Source organism: Pezoporus wallicus, unplaced genomic scaffold (genome assembly GCF_028554395.1).
Source record: "Pezoporus wallicus isolate ANWC-B61680 ecotype Strahan unplaced genomic scaffold, APGP_CSIRO_Pwel_v1 contig_7073, whole genome shotgun sequence".
In the NCBI taxonomy this organism is placed as follows: Eukaryota; Metazoa; Chordata; class Aves; order Psittaciformes; family Psittacidae; genus Pezoporus; species Pezoporus wallicus.
Window position 1 is genome coordinate 5,117,264 of NW_026641326.1, and position 17,483 is coordinate 5,134,746.

Here is a 17,483-nt window from a genome sequence, read left to right on the forward strand (position 1 = left end):
CCTTAAAATCCCCGTAGAATGCAAGAATAGAACTCTTTTAAGTGTTCCTAAAATTCTTCTTTGTATTTACTATGAACTACTTGCATATTATAGAAATCCTATTCATGTCAACCCTACCAGTGCAGACCTTTTCTTTTCAAATGGCTTTATTTGGATTCTGTGCTCCACACAATGTCATCACGTCTCTTCGTCTCCTTTTCTTCTGATTACCAAGTAACGTGAAGCAGATCGGAGAAACTTCTTGTAATGTACTGTGGGGTTCAATATAACAGGTTTTCCAAAGCAACGTGGTTGAATAAATATCCATTGAATAACTGGAGAATGCATTCATATTCTTTTTATTTTGATTTATGTTCTATCTTCCTACCTGTGCATCTTCAAGAGTAATTGCCAGTTTTCACCTCCTACAGAGAAAGTATAATAGAGCTGAAGAATAAGTAAAATATGCTCTGTTTCTCTCTCTCCCTTTTGTAAGGGAACCTTTATATTCTTACCCATGTGTACACTAATAATCTGCTAACTGGAAATCATAACCTCATTCTCAGCTGGACTTGCTGTTGTAAGGATCTACTTGTATGCTTTCTGTGTTTCCTTTCCTCATGACACTTGCCAGCTGGAGACCTGTGCATAAAGCCCATTCTCCTTTATGAAATAAGTCCATCCAATGGCAATGTAGCAAAGGTATCCCAAATGAATATGAAGGTTGGAGCTAGTATGTTCCCCTATTATAGACATCATATTCCCATGCACTGCTGATCTGATAGCAGCCAGACTATATGTCAAGCATTTTAATGATCCCGCCAGTACAGCATCTATTGGAGGATTACTATACAGTCTGCCTGTCATGGTAGCAAATTCCTTTCTGTTGTCTGATACAGGATGCTGTTAGGGGTGGCTGCAGTGTGAAATATCTGTGTGTTGGTAAAATACCGCATTAGATTTGGAAACACATGAAGCCTGGCTGTCATTGCTCTGCAAGGACCTTCTCTTAATCTGAACAATAATAAGGTCAGCTGGGTGCAGTGGGATTTTTCTATCAATTAGTTCAGCCATACTTCTAACAAGCCATATATAATCATGAATGTTTAACCTGTAGGTTACATGGCCTGCCTAGCTGTGTGACCTACAGATCATAGAGCTGATACTTTCCTATTTGTAAGCAAAAAATTTAATAGAGATTTCCTGTTGAATTGTTCTGTCTTAGGTGTTCAGGTTCTCTACCTAGTTATGAACCAAACCATAGTAAAACACTTGTAATCTGGACCATTGTGCTTTGGTCTTCTACCTGACCCCTCTAGGAATTGACACCAGGAGCACACTATGCTTGAGAGTCTTTTCTTCCCCATTAAGCAAAAACAAGCCCTGCATGACCTGACGCGCTGCTTACAATAGGTTTCTTCTCAACTTTCTCCATTCTTGGGCTCATGAACGTGCAAGATCTCACTGAATGCTGACCGTATGCTGCTGCTGATACCTGTGGAGAGAAAGACATGCGAACCCTCTTCTTCCTCCCCTCTGCTGTTTTGCAGACTTTGGCATTTGGTTGTAGTATAGTTCTTATCTGTGGCGCCCAAATACACCAGGCTTTTGGTGTGTAAGGTTGTAGTGCAAAACCTGCTGCATGGGAAAGTTGTTCATGTGCTATAAAGTATTTTCAAAGCTGTTGGCACATTTAGTTTGGATTTATAAATTACTAAAAGAAGAGTTATATGGTTATCATTTGAAAAAAACTTTTCTCGTAAGAAAATGGCACGTTACATGAGCCTGCTATAATTCTGCATGTTTGTGACCCTGCGAAGGGAAAAAGTAGTAAGAAAATTACTATTCTATTTGAAACTGACAATCTCTGAACACCCTAAAAATCCTAAAGACCTCCTTTATGGATGCACTCAGTGCTGCTTAAGCAAGAGATTCCTTCAGATTGTCCAGTGTAATGCATTTCCCATTGGATCTATTCATGTTTCAAATCTGTGAAGCTTACACATGCCATTGTAGCATGCAAAAATCTCATTGAGAGAGAACTGAGATCTCAGTTTCTAATAATCCTTCTGGCACCATTTTTATCTTAATTGAGGTAATAATAAAAATTCAGCCATTTAGACTACCAAACTGTCCTCTTTTTCCAATGTGCAGTTGTAGTTTTAATAAGTACATGCCTTAACAACTCTAGGAGGAATTCATTATTTCTGTTGGCACAGCGTGGTGTACTTTCCCCTTCCACTTGAAATACGTTCCTCGCTGCTTGCAGAATGAAGTTTGAAAAGTTTAATTGTAAAACAAAAAAAGAAAGGGTCATAAACCAGACGGGAAAAGAATCTCAACTCTTGCAAATTTAAATTGGAAGTTACTTTAAACAGGTGCAGTTGGCCATGATGTTCTGAGTGCTTATACCATAAAGAGGTTACTGTTCTCTTCCTATGCTGTATTTCCTAATTCAACATTGATTGTTAAATTATCTGTTGGAGTTTTGACTTTTAAGTCAGGTGCATTTAAGCAAAACTATTCCATCAACTAAACTGCATCTCGGAATCTTGGAAGTTGTTACAACAGGGCTAAGATCAAGACTTGCTTCAAGATTACCAACCATGTGCAGGCTGGTGCACCCAGCCTACTAACTGCTTCAATTAATCCCAAATCAGCAAAACCCAGACACAGAATGAGTAATAAAACCTATGGTCAATGCAGGTACGAATATAAAAAGAAATAAACATCATTACAAGGTCAATGTAGCTAAATTGGTATCCTCACTGTATTATAAGAAAGTAATGAGAAACACCTTCAGCCTCAAACAGAAGTCAATAGAAAATCAGCTAACAGATACTGCAGACATTCTTTTTCTAGCACGAACCAAGGACAAAGGGCAGCTGCTCTGGAGTAACGCAGATACTCATAGTGGCAAACACAACCTTTCAGAAAAGGACAACCACATTCCATTAAGTAGCAGAACCACCCACTGCTGTTATTTTATGAATAGAAGGTAGATTTGCCTTCTGACTGTTGGTGAAATAATGAAAAAAAAACCCCAGGATTTTGGAGGGGTAAAATTGCAGACAATTTATGTTTATAGCTGTAGATGGCCATACAAGTGAATCTAAATGGAGTGCCGGATGGAGCTGAGAAATGCAAGTGAAAGATAAGGTTGTAGAAATCTCTCTCTCCAAAGCTAATCAGAACTAAGTGTCCTATTGCCAGCAGCAATGCTTCAGATAACAGATAGGGATGGAAATTTTGTCGAATAATTATGTCAGAAATAACAGCAAAGGGGGGGGTGTGCTGACTCAGAAAATTGTCACCTACTTCCTCCCTTTGTCATCCCAGAGTGGGGTACCCACTGCCAAGTGTACTGCATAATGTTACCCTGTTGGGGAGGGGAAGCTCAGTGATTAACTGTGTGTAATACCTAACATAGTATTCAAAATGTAATCTCTCTAATTTGCAATTGTAAATCTCCTGTTATCAATTAATTTACATTGTACAAGTAACCATCTGATTATCTTTGTGCGTTGCTGTATTTACACTGCAATTTAATTGTAAGTAATTAGCATGTAATTGCATATAGTTATTTCTACCTTGTAAAGAAAGTGATGTATTTGTATGTAGTTAAAATAATTGCAGTTGAGAGCAAATCTTTTGACTTTTCTCCCTTTTCAATGTGTGGAGCAGTTTTTATGGCCAAAATTGCTGTTGTCATGACAAAGTTGGGTCTCCTTTGGATGGGCTAGGGTAAGCTTTCTGCAAGCTTAGGTATGCATTTTGCTTTTAGCCTGTATTCATTTGTTGGTTTAAAATATTTTCTCTGTCTCCTAACCTGCCCCTCCTCCTTAAAAAGACTTTGTAATAGGAGTGAGTTCTGGTGTCTTGAGTATAAATCCCAGTGCAGCCAGCAAGGAAGTGGTGAGACAGTGACCTCTGTTCTTGGCATGGATGAATGCTTTCCATGTAGCAGCTCTAACAAAAAAATATTACCTTATTATAGTAATACCTACTACGTATATACTTTATGAATGCCATCAAGGGCAATGGTTGCTTTCATGCCCAGTACTAGTAAGGATAATTTTATTCCTCTTGCTGGTATCCTCACTCCTTCAGTCCTCCACTGCCCCACTTAGAGTCACGCTGGTGCCAGGCTTTACCGTCACAGCCTGTTTCTTGCTGTCCCATCCTATAGCACTTATCCTTTCCAGAAAAATACAGTGTTTTCTGAGCATTACTGTAACAGAGGATCTCTGAGACCCACTTAGGGTCTTTTGTCCCCCCTGACACAGCAGAAAGCATACCTTGGGTTTATAACAGCTCTGGGAAAAAGTCTTCTTCGTTATGCGCCCTGCAAGCTGTCTGCTGGGAAGGGTGGTGTTGGAGGAGGGAGATGCCCCTTGCTGCTGCCAGTGCAAGGCCAGTTCATTAGCATTTGTGTTTCTCTAAATATCTGGGGAAATATTTTGAATTGACAAAACAGCTTTGAATGACCCAAAAGATGGTATTGTCTTATGGGATAGTCTGTGTCTGCTCTTGGGCTGGAGCCGCTGGGTGCCTTGGGGTTTTAATTTGCATTGCTGGTTAGACCCCTGAGTTTAGTAAAGAATTTTATGTCTGCTCAAGGGAGAGTATCTTTTCACTTCTCATTGCTGCACTCAGCAAAATAGCTCCCACCTATGCCATTGTCAGATTCATGTTGTCCAGAAATGTTGTGCTGAAGCAATCATCTCATTGCAGGGACTGATGGAGAAACTCTGAGAGGTTCCTCTCCTATTCTGTCTGAGCAAATGGTAGGTGACATCAAAGCCACAATTCAACTCAGTCTTCTTCCTCATTTAGCATTTACCCACATTTTCATGCAGGTCCTGTGGAAATAACGTATTAATGCTAACACACTGTGTACCTATTTGGCAGGGCTGCCAGCCAGTTCTTGTGTGCTGAACAGGTTTGCCCATGCCCCTGCCTTCTCCTGCCCAGCTGCACCCAGCTGGGAGGGTAAAAGCACACCTGAAGGTGGGTGGGAGGAGATGGAGCTCTGTGGGAGCTTATTAGAGAATGTGGCTGGTGGTGAGCATCAGGCTTTGCCTGGGGAGATAGTGGGCTGTGTGCTAGCTCTGCACAGAGAAGTGAAAGAGCGGGGGCTCCCCGGGGTCTGTCCAGGTGAGTTGGCGAAGGGTTGGGGGGGGGGGTCCTGCTGCAAGGGGTCCTGTTGTCCTGCTCAGGGAAGACTGGTGCTGTCGAAAGGCTTTAGGAATTGAAGAAGATGGTGGAATAAGGCTTTTGTTTGAAGGAAGTGTTTATCTTTCTAAGGATTATGTGCAGGATTGGGTAAATTGCTTTAATTCAGTGTTTGTGCCTCTGTTGAGCTATTTCTCAGAACTTTATTTTTTTTTATCTTGAAATCTCCTACATACCTCCCTTGGTAAAACTGATGTTATTATGTAGATAATACTTTGGTTTCATGAAGATGAGAGCATGTACCTGGAGTTAATGACTGACTTGCTGCTTTGTGTCCTGTGCACAAGCCATCTTCATTTATATATAAGAAACATAAGTTCTGATGTTGGAGGGCTGATGTGAAGAGAAAAATTAACAATCACAAAGCACTGAGAGGTCTCCAGGTGTATTGGTAGTAGTAGTAACTGTTATGTTAGTTGGAGAAGCCTTGCACCTAACGAGACTCCTGTGAAACATTTTAGTATGCTTTTGACCTCTGCAAGGTAGTCTGTTAATATCTACTGTCTTTCTCACAGATGTAAATAAGGATTAATTTGTATTCAGAAACATTCTAGGAGCTGGGCTCTCACTCAATTATTGGGGTCCACTTTATCAGTGTACCTGATATTTGTTTGCCTGATCAGGTTGCAAGCTGTACACAGCATATAGTGGTCAGTTGGGGTTTAAAGCTGGTCAAAATCTTAGAGGGTATTTTATTTTACTCCTCAAACTGTAGAAAAGTACTATGACATAAGTATTTCTCATTGAGCTGTAGTAGCAGTACGTAAAGAGGATTTACTCTGTGAAACATAGCTTTATGGTATTTTTCACTAGAGCTTTTGCATTGGTGATTTCTGCATTTTGGTGTTTCTGGCTCTCCTTGCCATTGTATTTATTCATTCCTTTCTTCAGTTAGGTATATTTCCCTGCATTTTTGTAAGCATGTGAAAGGAACACCAAAAAGAAATAGGAACAGCTTGTCTAGTAAATAAGCTGCTAGATAAACTTCTTTCCCCCATCTCTCTTAAATAACAACTTCTTTTAGTACTTGGCCAATTTCCTTGTGATTCGCTCAGAGCTCTGGGGATGAACAGACAGAAGTCTTTGCCCAAAAGAAACCCTTGACACTCCTCACTCCTACTTTTGAGATAGTCCAGTGCTAATCATAAGGTGCTTAGCCTTCAAGGGTTAAGTAATATCCTTAATGTTGTACAAATATAATAAAGTTCATGTTATCAAGTGTTCATATGCATTGCTGTTTACACATTTGCATGGCTTTCTGTAGGAGGGAGTTGGTTTTGCTCATCAAAACATGCATAAAATGTATTGCAAAGCTAGGTGAAAGTTGGGCAGCTCTGTGGTGTGTAATTTCAAGCCACATATATGTGGCTTAGTCCCTGAGCACCCTTACCCCACGGAAATACTAGTTAAGGCATAGGTTTCAGTGTATTAGTGAGTTTATGACCTGTATAAAAACGTCAAGTCAAACAGCTGCCTACTAAATTATTCAGTGTATTGGTAGAATAATGACTTGGGAGATGGAGATATTGGACTTAACTCTTTCAAGAAGAGTGGGCAGGGGAAATAAATCAGCTGGACTTGATTCCAGCTGGATCATAGCAAGATCCCTAATGTTACATGCCATGTTGGAGCAGTACATTCAAGTAGAATTAAAAGTAAGCAATGAGATTGATCTTGACACTGATGTGAACTTTAAGTGCAGTTTTAGTAGAGCTGACTAGAAAACAAGAAACCTAGAAAAATGGGCTTGCTTGATGAATACTTTTAAGAAAAAAAACCATAAACCCCTTATTTTTCAGGAAAAATCAATATACTTGATGAAATCAAAAGTATTTTATAAAAAGTCCATACTCCTTAAGACATTTGTAGAAAAAAAAATAATTTGAACTGTCTTGATTTAATTTCCCTTGAAAGCTTGTGAGCCAACTTTGTTACAGTAATAATAGAGACTTCAGCTAGAAGTCTGGTTTATGTAGGTGTAGCAAAACTGGTTTGTTACTTGTTTCTTTACCTCTAAGTTGCACTTGACCTGAGGTTTTAGCGAAATGCATTATATAAAAGATAACAGCATTGCATGCATAAAGGAACAAAACTTCAGTTTCTGAAAGTTTCAAGTGTGTGTTTGTCTTGATAGAGTTAAGTTTCTCAGCATGTTTCATGTTGGATATACATAAAAAGATATAAGCAGTATGTTTATACCTTGTTGTGAGATGTACAAAAAAATACTGTCTTACAGAATCATTATTTTTATAAAGAAGTGTATTTGCTTAAATGTGTATTTAGATAACTTTATGCTTTCTGTGCATACCTTGAATATTAACATTTTATATCAAATGCTATGAGCATCTTGTTTTCAGATTTTTCCATTTTATGGGAAAGTTGGTACTCGCCTTTTGGCTTTCAAAACATGTTTTTGCATCATCAGTTGTGGCCTGGCAGCCACAACAAATCTGCTTTACGAATAATAAATGTTTGGTGGAACAATGTAATTAACCAACTGGCTATTTTGCTGTAGAGGCTGCAGTTAAGGAAGTGGAGCTGCTGGGGGGGAGGATCAAATCCTGCTCCAAACTATGCAAGCTTCCTAAGCATAAGCTGTTGGGAGCCAGGCTGGCTAAGTGGCATCCAGGAGCCTGGGATATTGTCGCTGCTGGTGGGTGCAGACCCCTCATGCTGCCTTCTGCACCACTGTTGTGGTATATGTTTATTATTGTAATGCTGTGCCAGAGTGCAAGCTGGAAAAGGTGCCATCATTTCAGAGGTTTCAGCTGCATAATGATGAAATAGGAAATAAACATGCAGGTTTATAAAATAATCACCTAAAGTTTCTGGGTTTTTTTTTTGTTTCTTTTGAGCTGTCTGCATGCATCTCGGTGTCTTGGCCAACTGTGAATGCTGGCACTTGCTGTTAACACCAGCCGTACTGCAGTGTTATTTTCACTCATCTCTAACGGGTCAAAGCTGCCTCCTCTTTCTTAGGAAGAAAGAAGTTACAAATTTGTACTTTCTTTTTTCCCCTCTCCACTAAGACATAAGTATTTTTGAAGTTCAGTTTTGAAGTTAGAACCAAACAACTTCTTTTTCCTTCTTTTTTTTTTTTTTTTTTTTTCCTCCACATTTTCCTTTTTTTCAGGTCCTGGTTGGTTTGCCCTTATTGACAGCACTGTAATATAACTCTCCTGCAGCCAGCTCAGACCCCTGAATATAAGGGAGGTCAAAATGCGATCTAGTGATGTTTTACTGTGCTCAGGATCCTGTTTGCTCATTCTAGGTGTCCTGCCCATGCAGCTGAAAATATGGTGTGGTTGGGGGAGTCTTTTTATCCCAGTTCACAGGATTTGTGTTGCCAAGTTCCAGTTTTGACCTTCACGAACAGGATTTTGTCTTCTCTTGTGGGGTTATTTGTGATCCTTGAGCAGGTCTGTCTATGGCTTCCAGCCCCACTCCTTTCCTTTGATCTCCTTCCTCTACCCTGTGGGCTGTATCAACTTAAGAGACTGTCACCCCATCAAAATGAAGCTGCTGGGAGTATTAGCCTTTGAAAAGCATGCCACTGTTAATGTGCTTTTTTCTACTGAACTATGGCCTTAGCTCTTGCTTGAGTTTTAGTGTTGATTGCCAAAGGATCAAGGCAGGAGTACCTGTTACTAAGAACAGTAAAGAACCAAGCTGTGAGAATTAAGACTCTGGGCTTTATATTCACTGTTGTTTAAAACTGTATTGTTACCAAAATGATCAAAGAACTTTTCAGCCTTCTTTCCATCTGTACTACCTTTTAGTACCCATGGAAGATACTGTTGTGCTTGGCTTTAGCTGTTACACTGGCTGTGTAAACAAACCTGGCCTGCTTGTTATGATAACACAAATTGTCTGCATGTAAAAACATAGCCTGAAGGCATGACTGTGCTTCTGTAGGTTAACAATGACACAAACTAGTGCCGATATACTAATTTTTATAGCTAAATCCGCTAATACTTTTAGATTATCCAAGGTGTAGGTGTAAGGACCAAGACACTATATTTGAGGGTTTTCTCCGTCCTGTACATCTTCTAATGTAGTCAGACTAATTGCATGATAAGATAAACAGGACTCGGTAACAGAGAGGACATCATAGCAAAAGTGATGAATCTTAAACGGGGAAATAACTCAACTGATCACAGAAGTAGAATACAATGATGGGAAGGAGAGTAATTCATACATATAAAAAGGTATTTTGTCAAATCCTATGCTTATTATTTTTCCTTTTGTTTTTCTCTAATTTTCCCTCAAAATAATGCCACTTATTCATGATGCTGCAGCAATAATTGAACTACTGGAAGGAGAGGAGGGAAAAAGCTACCCATATAAATTACTACTTGAGACCTGTTCTGTTTTGACAGATGTCAAGGCTGGGTAGCTTAGCTTGTTCTGCTGTTGGTATGAAAAGAGCTTGGTATCACTAGGATGCAGACTAATAGCTTTCTGTGCTTCTGAATGCAGAGAGATTACATTGCAACAGATTCTTTTTTTTTTTTCCTAGTCATAACCTAGTGACTCTGAGAGAATAAATTGATAAAATATTCCCTAGTTCCTTCTCGGGGTGTTGCTGCAAGAGTGGGAAGTTAAAGGGAAAGAAACAGAGGTAGCCTGCCTGCTGATGGTGTTAGTATGTCTATTTATGTTTAGGAAAGCCAGTTACAAAATTAGTTGAAATCTGAAGAAAACAATTTGCTAGTGTACATTAAGCTCCTCTGATTTTATAGTTCATATTTAGAGTGTGTGCTGGTTGTAGGTGATACATGTCTGTGGCCTTCATGTAAATCTCTTGCTTTAAAATATTCTAGTCTTGTTGTTCAGGACTTGCCTATTTTTATACTTTAAAAAAAAAATAAATATGTAGCTTGTGTATCAGATAAGTGGCTCCAAACTAAATAAATGGATCTTCAGAGCGTCTGTCTCTATGTATTGCTTTCAGTTGTCATGGATGGGAGACAGTCTTGTCACTGGCACTTCATGGCAGATAGTCCTTCAGTTTATTTTGGATATGAAGCTTTTTCTCTGTTACTTCCACCAGCCTTTCTGTTTTTGTTCCTGCTCATAGGTTTTCAGGTTGTATTCACCTTTATTTGCTGTCTGTTGCTACTAAATACATTTTGTGTTTATGAATTAGCTTCGTCTATAAACTGATAATTTAGAAGGAACTTGTAGAAAACTAAAGATTGCATTTTGTTATAGGTTCTTCATTGTTCTTGGGTATTTTATGAATCCTTTGGATAAAACCTTCGACTGAGAGATAATTTAATAACACTGGTTTCTGATTAGTGATGGAATTCCCCTGAACAAGAAATTTCTTGGAAAGTGAGATTTAGTGTACCCCAGTTGCTAATGCCATTCTTCTGCACTTGGGAAGTTTTTGTGAGGTTTTTGCTGTTGCTGTGTATACTAGCAATTGTACTTGCTTTCCTTGCTGTGCACTGCTTACAGCAGACTGAATAAAGCTTAAAAGAAAAATTTTTGATAGTTCTCTCCTGAAAATTAAGATTGCAAACTATTGGCAGTTCATGTATCCGTTTCCTGTTCTCAAAATACTGTATATAAGCACCTTTTTAAGCCAGCTGCTAAGGTCAGGGTGGCTTTTGTGGGTGCTGCTTCTACCATTGCCTGTTGGCATCAGGACCTGCTAAATTGAGTGTCTTAAAAGCTGATTATGCAACAGTTCTGTTTAGTTACAGTTCAGCATTTTTAAACACCAGAGGCTGTTCTCAAGGCAGGAAGAGTAGAGGCTTTTCCTTGGACATCCACTGCCTTTCCACCGAGTGCTACTTCAGAGAGCACTGGGTTAAAGAATTTTCCAAAATGCTCCTTGTAATATTGAGGCACCCTTGAGGTGAGCAGGCTCACCCTGGCGGGGTGCTTCCTGCACCGAGCGCCCCGTTTGTGTTCCTGGTGCAGCCAGCAAAGATGATGGGGGCTTTGTGTCCAGTGTTGCAGGCTTGATTGTTTATATGTTTTTTATGGTGTCACTGTAATGTCTTCTAACCTTGATCTGTGTTGGTTGGGTAGATATAAAGTTAACTATCTTATCCACACTGTTGCTTTTTCATATAAAAGAATGCAGGTAGGCACTGGAAGGTGTCTATCTTGTCACTGATATGGACATGTTTAACTTCAAAACCCTCTTCAGACTTCATGTAACTGCACTGTGTGACCTGGTTATGTAAGTTAGCAATTTCCAAAAGAAACCAACTTAAAAAGCAGAAGACCTTGGGTTTTTTTTTTTTGAGAAGATGGTGTTGAGGGAGTATGTGGGCGATCTGAAATGTCTTCTGGTTTGCAAGGACAAGGAACAAATTAAAAAGGAGAAAAACAACTTAATGGTGATGGAGCTGCAGCTCTAGCAAGGATAGACTGTGGGCGTACATCCATTTTAGCTTGTTGCAGATTATTCCTCAATGCAGAAGGTCATAAAAATCTCACTGCTGAGTATTGGAAGATTGCTGAAAGTTTAAAATGTTTTATTAGCAGTAAATATTTAAGGGTTTTGTTTACAGCAATCAGGGGACTTTATGAATACCTACCTTTAGCTTGCAAATAAGCACTAAATTGTCACCTCAAAGTCTGAATGGTAAAAGGTGCAAAATTAACCAACAAGATTGCTAATTATTACAAGCTGGGTCGACATTACCTGATTCATTTTTTTTTATCACTGACCTTTCTTGTTTGATATTTTGTAATCAGTTACAAGTGATTAGAGAGATTTCTGAATGCTTATAATTTTTGCTTCTGGCACTCCAATCCCAGTAAGGGAAGATTTAATATTACAGAGTGATAGGAACAAGAAATGAAGGGGAACTAATGGTCCCCTCCCTTCCATGGTAGGTATAGCCTGTTAATGTCTGCTTGCTTTTTCATGCAAAGAATCACTCGGATGTGACATTGAACGATATCCTTTGTGCCATGTCCTTCAGCTGAGGCAGGCTTTGGGCCAACTAGAAACTTGAAAAGAAAGTGCAGAAATACACAAGTATTGGAAGATGCCATCTCTTTTTATAAAGCTGCAGTGGACTCTGAAAAGAGTCACCAGCAAGCAATGCAGCTCATGGGCTGACAGTGGTTTGGAGAGCTCGTGAAACCTCTGTTCCCTGTGGAGGAGGAGTCTTGTACAGTATTAGAACTACTACACAGGCCCTTGATGTTTCATTAAAAATTAAGAGGGTTGTAACCTGCATCTTACAGTGACGGCGAATAAAATATTGTTTTCTTAGTGAGGAGCTGGTACAACCCATGCCCTCCTATTGCTTGGAAAATGAGCTGTAGTGGACTCCAAAGATGTGATTATATCTTGGTAACGAGAAAAACACATCCAAAAAGTCTGATTGTATCTGAAGTGAATTTTTCCCTTTGTGTCATCAAAGCCTGACATGTTCGGTTAAAATAACCTTTAGAAAGTGCTTGGGTTGATGTGCTGTATGCAAACGAGCAAAGGATCTCTTAATCAGCAGTTCAGAGAGACTGGAATATCACTCACAGACAATGCAAAACAACTTAATGCATTTCATTACTTTGCATTTAGAGTGGAAAGGTGATGAACACATCAGTCTCTCTGAGTGCAGTCTCCTGCAGTTATTCTGGGCTTTTTACTGACATATGGACTTGTCACCTGTATCTTTATGGGAAAATAGCTTTGAAAGAACATGTTTCAAACAGGTGCCTCTTCTCTGTGTACAGTCAGTAAGCAGTTCTTAGCTTATTCCAGTGGAGCAGGGAAGCACATTTTAAGTAATAGAAGACAGTTTTAAGGGTTATGTAGCTTACAGGTTCAATTTATGAACCAGCTGGTGAATCGCTTTGAGATTTCTTTGTCAATCTTGCTAAAGAATTCTGGTGTCTAGAAGATTCATTATCAATACACAGTCATGCAGGTCAATGTTCTTTTCATTTGTGAAGCAAATGACATCAAACATGGCATTGTAAAGCCTAAAAATCCAATGAAAGTGTGTAGTGCTCATCCCCACTTGATGAGACCAAGGTATTTTGCTGCCTCAGAGTAACGCTTTGGAATATTTAATTTTCACTTTCTTTTTTTACAATAAACCACATGGGATCTCTATTTTGACACCGTTTTACCTTGAAGTTAAACTTATCAAACCCTGGGAGAGTTATGATGGTGATTAGGGGTTTTGAGTCTTTCCTCCATGAGATAGATTACACTTGCAAAATGCTTTTGGCTGACTCACTAAACAATGTTTAAATGCACAGGAAATGCTTCTGTGACAAATGTGTACTGGATTTATATTTCAGCTTCAGAAAACTGTGTTCTTTCCGTTTGGCTCCCATAATCAATCTATTGTGTTAATAACAGTGTTTCAATTCATGAACAGGAGGCAAGCCGAGGATTCAAATGCTACTGAGGAAGGGCTGTACCATGCATGTCTCAGCTGCAGCTGGTAGATGGTGTTGAAAGTGTGGGTTCCTGTTGTGCAAGATGGGTGCCTCTGGAAGGAAATGACATAGCTGAAGCTTGATACCATCTTTGTTGGACTGCTGTTGATATATGTAGTAAACCTGGGTGATACTACAGGGTTAGTGTCCTCTGGCTTTGTTTTTGAGAAGGTAGAGCCTGGTCTAGGGCAAGGGTGGGTATGCATGGACTTTGCTCTGAGAAATGCCCTCAAGGAGCAGGAATATGACAGCAATAGGAGCAGTTGTAGGGAGGCCTTCAAGAGCCCTTTCTTCAAGAGGGCTGGTAGTACTGCTGGAAATGAAAATGAGCAAGAGCAGATTCAGATGCACTTGATTATCTAATAACCTGTTTTAAGAAGCCCATCGGGTCACAGGCTTGTAATTCTCTCATTTCTGTAGCCTTCTGCTAAGAATACGGCATTTATAGAAGGTGAAAGACTTAAAGGATATCAAATTTGTGTTAGAAAACAGAAGCAGGGAAAACTCTTAGTATATAGGGAGTTTCAGATAAAGACAAACATGTAGTTTGAGGGCTTCAAGAGTGCCTAATTTGAGACTAGAGTGAAGCAGAGATGCGAAGTCTCATAGTTTTGTTGTTTAAGTTAAAAGTGGTGAATTTGGAAGATAGGACGAGGCTAGTCTACGGTTTGGCAGGCAATAGGAAGCAGGGCTGGAGTAGGCTAGTTTGATAAACCTAAGACTGGAATAAAGCTAGAGACAGTAAAAAGATGAAAAAATATCAGCAAATGGCTTTTACATGTTTGAAGTGACCAAGGGAGAATTTTGGTTTAGGGGTTCACAGCCTGATGTTCCTGCCATCAACCAGGCTTGGTTTCCTCCCATAGAGAAATACCATCACCCTTACTTTGCAGTCATATCTCACATAAGTACTGTGAGGAAAAATGTATTAGGGATGTCAGTATTTGCATATTATGCTAATAAACTTCCAGGTGGGAGATGCACCTCTGCTTTCTGTGGGATAGGTTCTTTCAGCTCAGTCTGCATTTGTGTGTCAATATAAACTTGGAGTGTAATGTGTGGATTTCTGCTGGCAGCAGATGAGAGATCAGCGCTCCAAGCTCTCGTCAGTGCTCCCTGTAGCCATTTCCCAAAGAGCTGCCTCCACCTGAAAGGTAGATTTGTGTGTTTGTGCAATTATACAGTATTTCTGTGGAATGAAGTGTTGTGTCTCTATTTTTATTTTCTATCCTTGAGTGATTTTTTTTTTCCTTGAAGTATCTGCTCTTTCTTTACATGAAATGAAGATTGCACAAAACTGAATTTCTTTTTTAGCTTTCTTGGAAGTTATAGCTTTTGAGAACAACTGGAGTGCTGACTGGGGAGCCACATTAAAAGAGTGTTGTTGCCTTTTCCTTTGGAGACAACTTCACATCTGTGTTCTGAAGTTTTTTCAAAGCCTTCTGTTGACAAGGGAAGCAGAAAATACTGAACCTGCTAAATTCAGTTTTTAGTGTGCTGTCTTCCATAGTGTCACATAGGGGAGAGCAATGACTGTTTCCTTCAGTACCTCTTTCCAGTCTGTTCTTCACTCGGGATGAAGAAACTTCTTTGATGGGAAGCTATGACCAAACCCTCCAGTCTATGGGAGGTATTTAGCAAAACTGCTTGGGCATTGCTGGATGTTCAGGGATAACATAATTCAAATGCATTATGTTTTCAAGCCTGGAAGTCCAGGTTCAGTGCTGCTTGTGAGGCTAACGTACAATTACTTTAATCACCATCTCAAGCACGTGACTGTGGGATGAAATGCTGAAGTGGAGACCTCATAGCAGCCTTCCAGTATCTGAAGGGGGCCTATAGGGATGCTGGGGAGGGACTCTTCATTAGGGACTGTAGTGATAGGACAAGGGTAACGGGTTAAAACTTAAACAGGGGAAGTTTAGATTAGATATAAGGAGGAAGCTCCTTACTGTGAGGGTGGTGAGGTACTAGAATGGGTTGCCCAAGGAAGTTGTGAATGCCCCAGGCCACATTGGACAGAGCCTTGGGTGAGATGGTTCAGTGTGAGGTGTCCCTGCCCATGGCGGGGAGGGTTGGAATTCGATGATCTTAAGGTCCTTTCCAACCCTAACTATTCTATGATTCTGTGAAAGTAAAACATTCTGAATTTGCCTGGTCCCTGGTTTAAGTCAAGATCTCTCTGCCAGTGCAAAATGTTTTAAGACATCGTCCACACAGTTGTTTCTGTTAGAAGCTGAAATTTCTGAAGGATTTGAGTAGGTACATGCTGCTGGCTTGATCTGCTAAGTAGAAATCCTACTGTAGAGTTTGTTTTTAACCAGTTGCCTGTTCCGTCTACCCAGAATTATTCAGGATCCAAAGCACGTGATGAGCATATGGGAGATGCCCTGTTTGAGTGAATATGTAACCAATGGGAGCAGCTCCAGCAGAAAGCAGTAATAGGCTTAGTTGTAAGTGCATTTGCTGGGACTGTGGGGGAAGAGTTAAAAAAAAATAGAAACGAGACTTCATCCAGAATCTCCCACGAGTGTCAAAAACCCCACCCTAGCTCAGTTCTGCACACAAGCATGACAGGGATTTGAAAAACACAACAAGCCCAAAACAAATGCAGTTCCAAAGGTTGTGTGACAGGCGTTTCGTAAGAAAACTCTCTTCTGCCTTGGCTCTCTGCCCTGTGTGCCCACATAATTTCAGGGATACTTTTGAGAAGTATAGACAAGAGCAGAGTTTTCAAAGTGAAAAACTGGAGGTTTTCTTTGTTTTCAGCTGCAAGAGATGGATTCGTAGGTGTCTAAAAAATATATAGCAGTGTTGGTGTTAGAGCGTTTCTTAACTTGTGCAAGTTGTTCTCCTAAACTTTCTATGACTGAAGTGGTGAGTTGAACAGTTACAGTAAATAGAGTAATATTTTGATTGGTATGAAACCTTTTATTTCTTCTTGATGTCTAATTAGCATAGCTCTGAATGTCAAATATTTATCCAGTGTTGTGTTTACTTCAGTGGGACTCCATCTGGCTCTGCCTTCCTTGGAGCTTATTCTTCTACATAGGAACTTGCCCATACTCAGAGCTGGTGCTGGATCCCAGTTGTTTCCATCAGATCTCTTGAACTGGGAGGGAGCTCTGTCCTCCAGCAAATCTGAGTGGAAGTATTGCTGTGCAAACTCACAGATGAACCAGTCTGTAACTCCTTTTGCTTTGTGAGCGTAACTCTGAAGTGCAGGCTGAGAAATGTCATACCAACTCCTTACTAAGAGCTGTTGATTGCTTGTGAGTGGTATGTATTTATTAAATGAAGCCGTAATATGCCTGTAGACTACCAGCAATGTATTTCCTTGGGACAAAATCTCCCATAACAAAAATGATAACAGCGTGTGGTATAGAAGCCTCTTGTGTTCTTGGAGACTTCAGTAGCAACTGCATTACAGACTTGAATAGAAGCATAGGGCAGTCCTCTGGTTGTGACTTCATCTTGAGTTATAATACAACCTACAACCCTTCAGTTAGGCAGTTATGCCTAATGCTTATCCTTAGGCCAAAATTTCAGACTCTTCTTGTGCCTCTCCTATCTGGGATACGATGGTAGTGTAAAAAAGCTTGTATTTCTTAGTATGCTTGCTGCATTATGGTGCTCACCTAATTCTAGTTTCATAAATGGATCTTCTGCATCTAATGTATGTTTTGTGTATATCCCATAGCCTGAGTGGAGTGGGGGAAACTGAATCAAGCAGTGTAAAATCTGTGGAGTGTCTGATCAATTTGCTGCTTTTTGCATTGTGGTAATTTATTTTTAGTTTGCTGTCTTCAGAGACAGCTTTTTTCTCTGCAAAATAGTGTGCATAAGAA

At 39.9% G+C, this 17,483-nt stretch overlaps 1 protein-coding gene across 2 annotated transcripts in view; it reads left to right on the top strand.

Annotated features, from left to right (window-relative positions):
* The window catches only part of LOC130606486 (contactin-4), a 341,120-nt gene that overhangs the window by 21,597 nt on the left and 302,040 nt on the right, over positions 1–17,483 (top strand). The gene's annotated exons all lie outside the window — the stretch shown is intronic.